At 34.7% G+C, this 15,684-nt stretch overlaps 1 pseudogene; it reads right to left on the reverse strand.

Moving 5' to 3' along the window:
* Positions 1-833: 833 nt before the first annotated feature.
* LOC149217269 (putative receptor-like protein kinase At1g11050 pseudogene) lies at positions 834-3,016 on the reverse strand (annotated as a pseudogene).
* Between the last annotated feature and the right edge of the window lie 12,668 nt (positions 3,017-15,684).

Consider the following 15,684-nt stretch of genomic DNA (forward strand, 5'->3'; position numbering starts at 1 on the left):
TTCAAATACAATAGTTAATTCATACATTTCAAAATTCAATAATTCAAGGAAACACTAGCTATGCAATCAATAAAATAAATAAAATACTAACTATTATAAAAATCATTAAATATTTTTAGTTGTAGGCCGGTACTTTTAAATTTTTTAGTTGTATGCCGGTACTTTTATATTTTTAATGGGTAGACTTGTTACGGTTGATCAAGAAACATATCCCTCTATGAAAAGGAAAGCATTTTTCTTGAGATGGAGTATCTTTATTTCAATTATGGAGGACGGTTGAAAAGATTGAATGAGTCGCTGGAGAGATCTGCTTTTATATGAGAGGAGTCTTTTTCCAAATTTAAATATTTTTAAATAGTATAAAATATTATATATATAGATATATAATTCAAAATTTTAAATAAAATATGTTTAGGTTAATAATAAAGTCCATTGAGCTCATAGTCATCTAGATTTAATCCATAAAAAATTGCTTTTTATACTTATGAAAAATATCACAGATATATGTGACAGGATGCTAAGAATTCAAAAAAAAATATTAGGTTTGGCTAATTTAATAAATTTAGAATTTTTTGTTTGGTAAAATAATAATTACAAATAATTCATCGTAAATTTTTATTTGAAAATAAATTTATTTATAAATAATTACATTTATATAAAAGCAATTTATTTATGAAATTCCGTCGGATAAAAAATGAAAATTAAATTATCATCAATCAATCCATCCGTACAAAGTTAACTTTTAACCTCACTTCTATCTATCTGATTCTGAATATCCATCCACCGAGTTAAAAAACATGGGATGAGATTGTATCCGTCGAGCTTTGGTAAAATCACAACAGGAGTTGGACAGAATATCTCTTGAACATACACAGTCACCTGGTTACTACAATGCCAGTAAAATCACAACGGGAGTGCGATAGAATATCTCTGGAACATACACAGTCATCTGGTTACCTAAAAAAAAATGCTTTCTATTACAAATTTCGCATACACAGTCATCTGGTTACTACAATGCCAGTAAAATCACAATGGGAGTGCGATAGAATATCTCTGGAACATACACAGTCATTTGGTTACCTAAAAAAATGCTTTCTATTACAAATTTCGCATGCTTGAATTGATGTCGGCCAACAATGCTTCGGTGAAGAATAAACCAAAACCCTAAGGCAGGCGAATGAAATTGTTGTGAGTCCTTCAAGTGGTGCTGTTTTCACGGCTGAGAGACTGGTAAGAAATAGGCAAAGGCCTGTCCGGTATTTCAGGAATCTCAATGTCCCCTTCCAACATCTTCAGCGCTTCTGCGATCGTGGGTCTGTGAGCCACCATAACATGGGAACACAGAATACCCACTGAAACGAATCTCGCCATGACGTTCACAGGCCCACGGTTCCGAATCCTTTCATCGATTACTTCAACACCTTTGCCTGCCTTGATGAGCTTCCATGCCCAATCTGTAATAAGGTAATCGGAGGCTGATTCCAGGGAGGTATCCAAAGCTTTTCTGCCACTTATGAGCTCCAATAACACAGCGCCAAAGCTATAGACATCACTCTTTTCTGTGAGGCGGCCATAGAGAGAGTATTCGGGGGCTAAGTAGCCGTGCGTTCCTGCTACTTTAGTCGTCATATGGGATTCTCCCTCTACTAATTTTTTTGCGAGCCCGAAGTCGGATACACAGGCATTCATCTCGCCGTCCAGCAGAATGTTAGCAGGTTTGATGTCTCTGTGATAAATCGGGGGTTGAACACTGCCGTGAAGATAAGCTAAGCCCTTCGCAGTCCCCATGACGATGTTCTTCCGTTGCGTCCAGCTCAGTGAATCCTTCGACTTTCGTCCAAAGAGATGATCATCCAGACTTCCATTGGGCATGTAATCGTAAATCAGAAACCGCTGGTGCCCCGCGTTGTCGTCACTGGCAACGCAGCAGCCTTTCAAGGCAACCAGATTTCGGTGCCTGATGTGGTTGATAATCTCCACTTCGTTTAAGAATTCTGCATCCCCTTCGGCAGAGCAGTTTCTGATGCACTTCACGGCCACCGGCTGACCGTTGAGAAGCGTTCCCCTATACACAGTCCCGAAACCCCCTTGACCGATGAGGTTGTCCGAGCTGAAATTGTGGGTCGCAGCCTTGATCTCTTCTATCTTGAACCATACTAAGTCCGTGGTAGGTTTCACTTTCATGGTTGCCCGCAAAAGGTCTCTGTTCCTCCTTACGAACTGCCTGTGCGCGGAATCGCGTTTCCTCCTCGCCCTCAAGAGATAAATACTCAGAAACGCCGAAAGAGAAATGACCAACACAGCACCCGCAGACGTGGAAATTAAAACCAGACGGTTGTTATTCTTCGATTTGGTCATGAGAATGGGCAATCTGATTACACAGGAAGCGGTTTTTGGGTTCTTTGGCCCCAATTCATTCACCTCCGCAGCATAGCGAACTGCAAAGTCGAAGCATGGGTGACTGGTAGTATCAGTGGCATTTTTATTCATTCGGACTAACCTGCTGGTGACCTGCTGAATGCCATTAACGCATAAACTACAAACACGTAAGTCGGAGAGATCCCCCTTGCACGACGAATCAATTGCTGTGAAACCCAACCGATCAATCCAATCCCGTTTCGTCTGTATGCCATCGCACAGACTAGGTCTGGACACAAACTTTGATGTGTCGTTGAGGCAGCGGGGAACCAAGGTGGGGGAAAGAGCCGCCCTGCGCAGTGAAGAAACCTGTTGCTGGAATTCATTGAGGCAAGCATCGGCGGAGGCATGGTCGGGGAACCCGAACATGGAGGAGTCTCTGAGGTGCTGAGCTACGCCTACGGAAAATAAACTGAACAATGACTGGCAGCAGTTCGCATCATCTGCTTGGCAGCAAGCCGAGTTCCATGGAATTCGGTGGACGTAGTTAAAATCCGTGGGACATGAGGCCCCGCTCCCCTTAACGACAATGAAGAACTGCAATAGTACTGGCAAGCTTATGATCATCTTCATAACTATTATTCTTTCTCTGGACTGCCCTGACAATAATTTGTTGCAGCAGTTGTTTACCCCTCGGCGTTCCTCCAGCTCTTATTATAATCGACACGATTGACCATTGAAATCTGGTGCTGCAGAGTCCATTGAGTAAAAACAGTTTAATATTTAAAGAATACCCGTCGGCGTTCCTCCAGCTCTTATTATAATCGACACGATTGACCATTGAAATCTGGTGCTGCAGAGTCCATTGAGTAAAAACAGTTTAATATTTAAAGAATACGACTTTGAATTTTACCCTCACTCTGAAATCGGGTGCTGCAAAGTCCATTGAGGAAAAAATATTTAATATTTAAAGAACACGACTTTGAATTTTAGCCTGACTCTGAAATATGGTGCTGCAAAGTCCATCGAGTAAAAAATATTTAATATTTAAAGAATACGACTTTGAATTTTAGCCTGACTCTAAAATCTGGTGCTGCAAAGTCCGTTGTTAAAATCATTTCGAATAGTATTTGGTTGGGGCATACCAATCTCTTAGTATGATTGGATGGATTTTTTTATTGATAATAAATTATAAAGTTTTTTAATAGAACATGTGGTGTGACGAAGATATGTGATTGAAATTAAGTTAAAATAGTTATAAGAAATCAAAGTTGTTATAAAAATATTTAGATTATTTGGTTTTGGTTTAGTTTAATTTATAGATGAAAGGATTTTTTTTTCATTATTATTTTTTAAGTTAATTTTAATTAAAAGTTGACTAATTTTAAAAAATTTGCATAATTAGAGTGCCTAATAAGTTTTTAAGAGTTTTGAATCTATTTGTACATTTAAAAATGTATTTTAAACAACATAAGATTTTAAAAATTTATAGGAAAATTAGTTATTAGTTAGAAATTCCATATGAAAAAATCCTACCATAATAGAGATAGTATTGCCCAAACAATCTAAAATGATTTTGACTATGTGACTTAATTTTTATTATTAAATTTAAAATTTACAAGAAAAAATGCAAAATTATTAAAATTTATATTGTTTGCTTTGTAAGTAATTTAATTTTCAAAATTCATGACCACATTTGAAAGTAAAAACTAATAATTACAGTGGGTTTAAGCGCAAATCCAGCGATCAATAGAAAATCAACGGCACAGGGCGGGAGGAACGAGAACTGTCCGATGGGATAGATTGACGGTCTTCGCTTGGCGGAAGAGCACACAAATTAATTCACGTGGAAATGGTTTCTCGAAGCACAAGTGGTATTTCGGCCAGGGTCTAAGTGGTAATCGATTTTTCGAAAAAGGCCTCTGATTCCACTCTTCATGCGACATGTAGCAGCGAGGAGGAGAGAGAAAATCGCTTTTCAGGCGCTTAAGCCTTGTGCTACTTGTCCACCCGAAATCAGCGTGGACCGTTGGATCCATGAAGGGCAGATCAACAATGGAGGTTCGGTCGTGCTAGTGGTTGTTCGATGTTCAGAGGAAGGAGGTGGAGTTGGAACTGCGTTTCGCCGATATGTGATTTAGCATTTCGACTTTAGCCGTTGGATCATTGAATGTGATGAATGGCAGTTTTTTATGGTCGTGGATGTATTATTTTTGATGTCAAACCTTATGGGTTGCGGGTCGGATTTTGTGTATTTCCTGTGTAATAGAGTGAATGGTTCCAAGTTTTAGAGGTTTAAAGCCAATGACGCTTTTGATAGGTTATGTGGACCATTTTTTGGTAAACGAAAGAACTTTGGTTTACCCTGTAACATATGTAATGTACTTGTTCGGTTAATAGAAAGCTCCATTCTTACTTGACCAAAAAAAAAAACTAACAAGTAGGAATAAAAATAGTTTAAACTCCATTAATATTAGCGAACTCATCAATATTATAAAAAAACCTATGTAATAAATTTGAATATTTTTACATTCCAACAAAATGATCTTCTAACTAACACCCTAAAAATATTTTTAAATCATATTCCAAAATTTAATAATATAATAAATAAAACTAACATTTAAGTATTAAGGGGTTTACTCATTGCGTTGTATTAGATATCATTCTTGGGATTCAACTGTGTTAAGTCATTCATCTATGGAAATGGTCATAGATGAATGACTTACTTAAGGTAATTGGATCCCAAAATAATATCTAAAACTAACATTCTAAAATAAAAACCACTTTCATAATAAAACTAAAATTTACATAAAATTATATATAATAAAAAATATATTTTGATATAATATTAAATTACTTATTAAATTTTAATTTTAAAATTATTATAATATTAATAATATATTTTACTTTTTATTTTAATATTGTAAATTAAATATAAAAGTGACTTTATTAATATTTAAAATAAATAATAATAAATTTATTATCAAACATTCATTAACATTTACATACTAAACAATCGCCTCTTACATTCATTAACATTTACTTACAAAACAATCGCGTCTTAAAAATATATTTAGCAAAAATATTACAACCTTGCCGTTTCAAAAAAATTGAAAATAAAAACAATTTAAATAAACTTATATTAACTGTAAAAATTTAAAATAAATAAAACAAATTTGCATTAATGGCATTGGAGCATTGCACGTTGGAGATGTAAGAAATTACAAATTTGTACTATCAATATTGGAGCTTAAAATATTTGTTAAGTACCACTTAAATCATAAATTAATTGAAATGTTCTTTCCCATGTAAAAGAGGCCACATGTTTCTTCAATTATTCCCTCAAACAGCCTTGATAAACGCGTCTCTTTTATCTCAACCTCTGACACATAGACACCGCATTCTTCGCCATAAACTAAATCCCACCTCCGCCCATGTTTAACCCGAAGTCGAAATATTTCATTTCGTTTTAATTTCAGTGCGTTTCAAAACAAAAAGTTGGCCGGCGCAGAGACGTGCCGGTCGCTGCCGCCACTTCAATCGCCGCATGTAGAAATTCAAAAGGCACCCAATGTAAGTCCAATAAATACGCCATGTTCTGTACCAGCTGACCTGGCGAAGGGACTCCCTCTTTTGTGGCACTTGTCAGTACTCTTCGCCTTGACGCAGCAGCGAACGACAATTTCATTTGATCGAATTTCTCCTTTCTCTGACTATTTTTTCGTTGGCAATTTAATTTTCATCCGAGTTTAATATTGAATTCATTGGTAAATGTATCAAAGAGATTTAGAATCGTTGGTGAAGGAGCACGTTGTTAAGGCGCTCCGTAAGTAAAGGTCATCGGTTTTAGTCTTGCTAATACCAAAAAATTTAGCTTGGTTTTTGCTGGTGCGGCTCAGGCTGGGTGTGATCCCCGAGTGATTTTGATGGCTTAGATGCCCCTGCGTCGTGGCCATTTTGATGGCTTAGATGCCCCTGAGCTACAGGGAAGCTTGATTTTCAAGATTCACCCACATATCAACCAAAAAAGGAATTCATTGGTACATGTGAGTTCATCTATCATAAACATTAAAATATTTATTTTATTTTATTATTTTTTTCATTTTGGTTAAAAAATCATGAAATTTAACTAAATTTTTATTTTATTTTAAATTATTATTTTTATTATTATAAAACATGTAACAAGATTTTAACATTTATATATATGGCTATTTTATTAAATAGATTTTTATTTTTTAAAGAAGATTTATTATAACATTATGAGCCAATATCATGGCTAATCAATACCACATGTCCATAAAATGATAAAATGATAAAATTATGTCATTTTACAGTCAAAATATTTTTTATATGTCAACGATAGAACTTAACTCCATCACCACGAGTGTTTGATTCCCGAAACTACATGTTTAGTCTATTGTTGATGAAGCTAGAAGAATACTTGGCTCGTGGTCAATACATGAGGCCTCCTTATATTCTGTTTATAGGAAATTAGATATACTCTAGGTATTAGGTTTACTGGGAACTAGATATACTCTTGTCTTCCCTAGATTACTCATAGATCCACCGTGGTCAAAAATATATATTTTAGTTTACTTTAATTTTATAATCTTTTTTAATTAAATTGAAAAGCAAAGAGGGTATAACTGAGTTTGACTTAAATATCAACCCTCTACTTCTACTATTATGAGAAATTTTTAACTATGTTTGACATAAATATCAATCCTTTACTTCTACTATTATCTACTATTATGAGAATTTTTTAGTGGAGATGTCATCCATCTATTAATTTATCAAAATTAAAAAATTGGAAATCTTCATATATATATATATATATATATATATATTTACAAATTTGTATTTTGATTTAAAGTGGATACTTCATCCATTGTTAGGGATATATAATTTAATATTAAAGTTTTTTTTGTAAATTTGGTAAGACTACATTTTCATCATGTCCAATTTCTAACCCCAATAAGAGGGGATATCTCATGATTTGAACCCAAAATTTTCACAACCATTGACACTTAAACTACCCAAAAAAATCATTATTAAAATTATTTTGTTTAATTTAGTATAAATTTTTGATTTCCAAGTTAAAATTTTTAACATTAAAAACCAGTGAAATAGCTCAAAAGCCAAAGAAAGCTTGTTGAGTTCCCTTTTAGTCTAAAAATAAGTGTAACATTTCCGATAAGCACCCTATCAAATAATTATTAAATACATGGCAATTTTTTTTAAATGAATATCTAAATTACTTGTTATAATTAAAGGTTAAACCAAGAATTTACTTAAAGAGAAACCATTTTATCACCGTCTCAATGTCCATTTCGTTTTCCTGTATCAAGAAACAATGTAATATCTTTTACCCAATTTGCACTGGAAAAAAGTATTGAGTTATTCTCGGCCACACATTAGTACTTGTATTCATAACAACACACCTTTGCTAGACTCAAGGTCGTGGTTATGCTAGGTAAATGACCTAACATAAATTCACACATATATTGTAAATAATAATTATTAGCTTTTTAATAATGTTGAGCATATCAGTGTGATAACCTTCTAATATTATGCCCCCACACGTATCATATCATCGTGATAACCTTATAATACCTATATCGCTGCCCAAAAGATATCATTGATACTTTGTTTTCCTTGGTTTTCGTTCACGGGTTTTGATATACATATATGAATTGTGTTTGAAGTGTAAATGTTTTGAATGACTTTGTGGCGCTTTGGCTTTTACGTGGAGGTAGTATAGTTACTAAATTTGTAACATATTCTAGTAATCTCACATGTAAAAGCAGGGAGTTAGAATTTTTTATACTAATTATCCAATTCACAACTCCACATTCCTCATTAAACATTAGATATAATGTTCATTAGTACATGAAGTAAATTGCAATAGAAGGCAGTAAGTTGCAGAACCATTCGCATAACCAGTAACCACCACTGTGGTAGTGTAACAACATAAACTGTCTCATGAACCTTGCGTCCATTTCGTTATTTTCCTTAAACATATTAATTAGTCATATACTTTGGACATTATGATTATCACATCAAATAAAGAATCATCATCATCAAGGATTCAACATCATCAAACTGACACAAAAGGCAATCACACCATTAAACACCGATATACCTTGGAAACCCCATAGGGTGAAAACCAGCAAACGTTTAATCTTATTATTAAATGCTCGTGATGGTTTTCACCCCTCACTCAATGGCTTATAAGGGATTCCACCCCTTAACCATTGTTATAAAATTATTACAATAAATTACCATTAAGTTGTCACATAACTAGCTAAAAGCTAATACAGTTTCCATGAAACCCTTTACTTGCATACCGCCACATGCAACATTCCTTGTGGCATGATTGTTCTAGCAATGTATGATCCCGCAACTCGTACTCATTTGCATGGACCATTAATCCTTTTCCTGCCACAATGTTAAATATAATCTATGCCTTGCACAAGTAATCCAACTTTACCTGCCATTGTTATCACTATCAACATTGACATCATGATTACATTTATAAATAATCTTATTAACTAACATTTTCCTTCGCATAAGCACATATTGTTAGAGGAAAAACACTAAGGCATTCCTTTGAAGGGACTAACTAAAACATCAATTATAACCTTCTTACATGATAATTTACATAAACTTTATCAAAAGATCTAGTCCTTTAGCTATTACTTTTGATGCATGCAAATATATAAAGCATTATCACACAACCTGTAGTCTTTTCCCGCATGCGAATATATATCCTTTCTAATGAAAGCTAACACAATTCTCGTGTGCATACACATCTCATTCAACAAGAAGCTAAGATAATAGTTATGTTAGGATAACAGTAATCACATATCATTTTCCTAAAGAAGTATGGCCCAATAGTTCTGCTACCCATACAAAGAACATATCTCTAGAACACAATGACTATTCTTTGCGCATCCAATAGCTTATCATAAGAGCCCTCCTTTAATGTATGCAACGCATATTCCCTTTTCTAGAATTCTATCAACATTTCATGTAAACAATTACATAATTCTTTATTAAAGTAAGTTATTATAACCTCATTTCTCTATCTTCCTATATGAAGGTTTCTCATGCTTCCCTTTCAAGAAATTATTATAGATATCCATCTTTATGCATAAAAATCAAGATACAATAACAAGGTTAACTTACCCTTCTGTGCATCAAAATCAAGAAATCGACACAACTCATCTAACAAGACAATCTTTCCAAGAGATTTATTATTTCCAAGAAAGTTAACATAATCACTTTCTCTATGTACACACAAAATCATATTTCCAAAGTCACAATAGCTACCCTTACGTGCATGCAACATGTGTTTTTACTAACACAATTACTTTTACTTCAATGCACATAAACTTTTCTTGAAACAAGTATGGATTCTTGCTCTTGCATGAACGCTTTTCATATGTGTCTTTTAAGGAAAGAATCTCTATCTTTGTTTTCAAGAAATCTCTCATAAAGTCATTATTTTCATGCATGAGGAATGCACTCTTTTTCTAAAAAGAAACCATATTTGTGTATATAAAACATACGTTTTCCTTCAAGAAAGTTAGAATGATTATCTATGTGCCTAGAAGCACATCATATAGCAATTTCTATCTTGCATGCGATGGATAATTATTTCACAAGAAACTTCAAAATTAATTAGTATGCTAATGCAATAAAGCATATATCCCTTTTCGATAAAATCCAACTTAACTTCTATTTCTTTTATATGCATTCTCTTTTTCATAAATGCAATAGCTATTGTTTGAATATGTGTTCTCCTTACCCAAAATAGCTATTTCTATGAGAAAAATAAACATATATTCATTTCAAATACTAACACAAGCTCCTATATTTTCCAAGATTTGTCATAGATACTTATCTTGTCAGTTGCACCACCATCAAGCTGAAGCGACAGTAGATATGGAGCGCACAAGAGCTGCGGCAATGGCAGCCTTCACCTGCCCTCTTCGCAACAGGGGCTTCTGCGGGCTATGAAAACCCTCGCCAGAATTGTCGCCCACCGCCATTTATACTTCAGGTTATGCGGCATTAAACCAATTGCCAACGATACTGCCCTGGAAGGTACTCTCTTTGCTTGACCACTATATTAGCGTGCCAGTGGATGGGCGAATTCATGGTAACACCATCAGCTAAACTAAGAAAATTATGGTAGTAAAGAGCTGTGACAGAGACATGAATAACTCTCGGCATGCCTGGTGTCTTTGCTATCAAAACAAAAACAACGCTCCTTCTTGACCCTATTTCTCATTCGTCTAGAACCCTTGTTCTTGACAGTATTTCTTAAAGAAGAGTCGTCGCCGCTATCCGCAGCAGTGCCCTCGATCTTTGTCATGTTATCACTGTCAATCTTTGCCCATGAAGACATTGACAGTCCCTCACACAGGATCGATCCCTGAACCTCTAAACCAGCAGAGCAAGGGGATAAGTAACGTGCACCCAAAAGGTTGGGTCGGCAACCTAGGCATGCGAAAATATGGCAGAGAAATAATAATAGGTTAACGCTTCATAAGTAAAAACCACTGCAACCTCCCGCCAGTCCTCACTGGATACCATGCTGAATGTTCATAACTTCCCCCGCGTTCTTAGTAGCGGTTAAGCCTATATGCATCCTTATTCTGAATTAGAGGAAATCAAGAATCAGTTTTTGAACTGATTGTTAACTCTTTTTTAAAAATTACTATTTACTCAATTGTATAATTTTCCACCCAGTTATTTAGGGACAAAATTCCAATTCAAGATAAGATAAAAATCTGATTTTGACTTTATAAAATTTAATAAAAAAAAATCGATATTACATCTCATATATATATATATATATATATATATATATATATATATATATATATATATATTAATTTATATGAAAAATCATTATATTTCAAACTTTAATGAAAATTCATTAAATTTTCCTCAACAAAGATATGGATTTGCAGTTAAGGTTTTCCATTTTATAATTTTTTCTAATATTGCACTAAAATTTGTCATTTTATTATTTTTTCCAATATAAAAGTTACCATTCTTTAATTTTTATAGAAAAGTTACTGACTTGCAACTAATTTGCTATTTTATAATTTTTGATAAATTAGGAATTATCTTTTTTTTAGCAATTTGCCATTTTATAATTTTTCCTAATATAGAAATCATTGTTTTTAATTTTTCCCTTATAAAAATTACCATGTTTTTGTAATTTCATATTAGAATTACTAATTTACTAATCCTGCCATTAACTTGTCTTTCCATTATTTTAATTTTTCATGAAGGCTATGGAGTTACATTAACTTTGTCTTTCCATTATTTTAATTTTTCATGAAGGCTACCGAGTTCCATTAAAATGTTGGATCTTTGCCTTTTCTCTTTTCTGAGTTCAAACTGGCAGAGGCACGAATTGTAGTGGCCGCTAGAATTGTGAATGTCGGAGGTGACAACCCACTCCAGCTGGTGGAAAGCTTTGAGCCCATTGAAATTGGAATCTATGGGCGGCAACACACAATATCAAATCCGAATGGGATGAATTATTCACTATACCAAACCGAATCAATGAATTTACAAACAAAAAATTGTCGGAACGACCGAACTTGGTAACTATGGTTCATAGTCGATGTGAAGGAGCCATGTGCTAGGAGATCGAATGCTGGACCACGCCCATCCACATGATCTCGTACTCTTGATGGCAACGGTCAACTTAGTGTTAATTGGTGATAGGGATGAAATTTGGTACCATTAGGGTAAATCACATACCCTCTGCTCTCTCTGCATTGTGTCATTTGCATTTTCCTACACGAGAGCTGGTCTCTGCAACTCTGGAGGAAACATGGGAAAATAGAAGGTAAAGCCACACGCTTTCAAGGTTACCTCCATGGTTTCATTTGTTTTGAAAGATTTTCGACGAAGACCAAGTTTATGTCCACCGACAAAAACAGGTTTTTCGAACCATGTCCATACCGACTTTGTGCTTCCTCTTTTAGTTGGTTTTCTTTTTAATTTCTTGGCATGAATTTTAGCATAGAGTCGAACTTCTAATTATTGACATTTTTATTCTTGGCAGGGAAAAATCGTGACTTCTTTTTGGGGTTCAGTTGTAGAATCTAGGCCTTCTATGGCATTCTGGCCTCACCTCCCCTTTCTCATGGCTTCATGGTAGGTAAACACTCTAACCGACAACTTAAATCTTTAAAGATAGCTCAGCCTTCTTACCAGTTGGGTTTCCCTCTATTTTTTTTTATGTTAATTGGGTGTGATTCCCCTTCAGATTTGGAAGTAATCTTGGGATTTTCACTTACCCCTCTCCAAGGTAAGGCACTGGTTTTGAAAAAAAACTTCATTTATAATTATTCTTGTATAGATTTCTTCATGGCCCAAAGTTTGACTAAGGGTTTATGCTTATAGGTTAGCCCTTGACCCATATTTTGGGTTTCATTCAAAAGGTGCATACAGGGTTCATTTGCTTTTGAGGTTGCTCATTTTCATCCTAGCTCTTCTGGGTACTCATTTTTCTTTGTGCTTCTCGCAGGTCTCGAGGCAATTACTCATGTGTTCAGCTTTGTCCCGTCAAACTGCATTATTTTTATAAAGGTTAATTCTTATTTAATTTGTGTAAATCCCTTGAGGGTTCCATTTGGACACAGGGAAGAGAACCCAACTTTGATAGCTAGAGTGGCTATAATTTTTAAATAAGGGTTTCCACTTTAATGTTGACAAAATTTCTTATATATTTTTAGTTTTGGTTACGACTGAGACTTTTATTGCCAACTATTATAACTCCTTTTTCAAGAATGACTATATTGTACACATTTATTTTATTCTAATGTAAACTTTAATATCGTAAGGACTATGAGTTTTATGGAAATATTTGATAGTTCTTTACTTTTGTCTATTCATGTGTAAAATGACCTTTTCTAAGACGCTTTCATCATGCACTAAGATTTTATTATGCCATTTTGTCAATATAAATAGTTACAGTCTTTTTATGCATCACATACCTATACAGAGAGTACGATTATTATCTTGGTTTAGAAGTAAGTTTATAGGTCGAAAGGTCTCATAGAATCCTGTCAAGGGTTTCTACTTAGGGTTTTATTTAGAGCCTTAATATTATTATATTCAATGAATGCATGTTATTGGTAGGTTGATGAGGTTTTTATTTCCTCGTTAATAGCCCAAGATATGACAACCTTCGCTATAGTTTTTTTGTTCTCTAATCTTTCTCTTTCTCTACAACTTAGATATGCAGATTAGTTCATAAGCAAGTGGAATGATAACCATCTAGTGCTAATTGTTCACATGTATTTATTTTATTGTTTTATGGGTAACACCTAATCCATCCAGGTTGATTTGGCTTTCCTACTCTAATATTTACCTATACAATAGATGTCATTGCTTGGCTCCTGGGTGGTGTTCCCTCACTCAAATTTCTATAGTAAGAGGAACATTTAGAGATTAAATTTTCAGATACCCCATTTTAAATCTTCTGTCACCAACTATCAGTTCTCTTTGTTGAGAAATGACGACAAGAAATTCTAGTTTAATTTGTCCTTGAATTAAACCGTGAATTAAAATCGAATTCTATTCTCACAGCAACTTGTAAATAGTTAATTAAGTTTAATTAACTTAATTAGCTTAGGAATTCCAATTTGGAAGTTTTTCTGTAGTCATGTATATGTTCTCCCTAAGTTTTAGGGGTCCAGGATGAGTTTATTTGACTTGTAATTAGATTAACTCAGTTTACTGAGTTATGATCAGTTAAATTAGTTCTAACTATTTGTGGAACTAATAGAGGACTAACAGTTATTTGGTGCACTTGTGCATCTACAAGTGTTACTCTAGTTAACTAAAGATTCTCTTGTGAGAAACTCATGCATGTCAATTCAGAGAAATATCCAGTTGAGACTAGAGTGCAAGAACATTGTACTATCAGTTGTATGATTTACTGAGTTGTAAATATCATGCATGCAATCAGAGAAGGACCTATGTTTGGATTGCACAATTTTGTAAGCATGAATTCCCTTTAAATACAAGACATTCATCCTAGGAATTGCATAAGGAAATAGGGGCTTGGAAGACAGTGGAAATTGGCTAAGTGTTGGCTAATAGCGGGCTTGTGAGGTAGAGAGTTGAGCATACTTGTGTGACATTGTTCTTGTGAGAAAAAGCTTTGTATCTTCACTCATATTTATGATTTAATGCAATACAGATAGGCGGGGTTTTGAGCTGTGTCTTTCCCCAGGAAAACTTATCGTGTTATGTGCCATTGATTTGTCTTCTTCTTGTTCATATTGTTTTCATCGATCTATTGACTTCCGCTGCTTGAAAGTAGAAGTAGATTCTTGTCCTATTCTTTAGTAAATTGCATGAGCTTGTGAATCTACCGGAAAATATACATGGTATGGGAGCTGAATTCAATATACTAGAGGAGAATTCGAAGTTTTGAGTTTTAGTTTACAGGTGAAGTTCGAGTTTGTAATACATACTTCAGATGGAATTCGTTGATCAAGACATTCCTAAGCTAGCAACATCAAATGCACAGAGTCTCGCTGAATGGAAGAAGTGTGTGGTGAAGGTGAGGCAGATAATCCTTGAGGGAGCTCGAGACCACATTGTCTCGAGTCTCCATGGCAAGGAAACTTCGTATGCTATGTGGAAATCATTGATGGAATTGTATCAGAACAACAGTGACCAAAGGAAATTGGCACCAAAGGACAAACTTCGAAAAATCAAAAGGGAGAAAGGCGAGACTATTCCAAAATACTTGACCAAGTTCACTCAATGTCGTGATGAAATTGGAAGTGTTGGAACCATGGTTGCCAAGGATGATATGGTGAGTCTTTCTCTTCTGGGACTCCCAAAGAGTTGGCATACTTATCAAGACCCTTTCAATGGTCGAGAGAAGTTTCCAGATTGGGAATGACCGTGGTCGAACTTGATGCAAGAGGAGATCAGGAGAAACACCAAGGATGGCTCTTCATCAAAGACTGATGATGAAGAGAACCATGTCTTAGTGATTAAGGAAAATAAGGGGAAAGGGAAAGCTTCCCATTACAAATAAGATTCTTTCCATGGAGGTAAGAAGAAAGACATGACGAAAGTGAAATGCTTTCATTGTCATGAGTTGAGCCATTTTGCTACAAATTTTCCACTCAAGAAGTCTAAGAAGAAGTCCCCAAGAGGAGTGACGGGTGAGGCTTTGGCCTCTCAATTCAAATTTGACTTTTCCCTCATTGCATGCATGGTGTCATAAATGATGGGAAGTGTATGATACTTAGATAGTGGAGCTTCATTCCA

The sequence above is a fragment of the Pinus tabuliformis genome, chromosome 1_1 (genome assembly GCF_031772625.1).
Source record: "Pinus tabuliformis cultivar Carrire ecotype Pingquan chromosome 1_1, CPIR1, whole genome shotgun sequence".
NCBI classification, from domain to species: Eukaryota; Viridiplantae; Streptophyta; class Pinopsida; order Pinales; family Pinaceae; genus Pinus; species Pinus tabuliformis.